This window comes from Etheostoma spectabile, chromosome 20, assembly GCF_008692095.1.
Source record: "Etheostoma spectabile isolate EspeVRDwgs_2016 chromosome 20, UIUC_Espe_1.0, whole genome shotgun sequence".
Classification (NCBI taxonomy): domain Eukaryota; kingdom Metazoa; phylum Chordata; class Actinopteri; order Perciformes; family Percidae; genus Etheostoma; species Etheostoma spectabile.
Window position 1 is genome coordinate 7,548,786 of NC_045752.1, and position 383 is coordinate 7,549,168.

The following is a 383-nucleotide window of genomic DNA, read 5'->3' on the forward strand; positions in this document are numbered from 1 at the left end:
ATGGCATTTCCCGGAGGTAATGAATCAAACTCTAAAATGTGAAATTTTATATTACAGCTGCAAAAAAGTGCTAAATCTACCAAAAACTGCATGACCTCTTTTTACGCTCTCTTATCTTTAGTATGTTTTGGTGTAGAGCATCCCCCATTGGAAAACGGGTAAATAAACTAAAGTACAGTATATTGGAGAAAGGTTGTTTAGTATTGATGGGTTTGTAGTGAAATGCACACTGATTTGCACCTTGCTCTGTGCAGTTTGTATGCACACTGGTTGGTATAGTGTACCAGTATCACATTATGATCTTTGGGTATTACAAGGCCCTGCACACTCCATACAGGTGTGTTTTAATTGCTCTGACTGTTACAGAGACTGGAACATTTAGT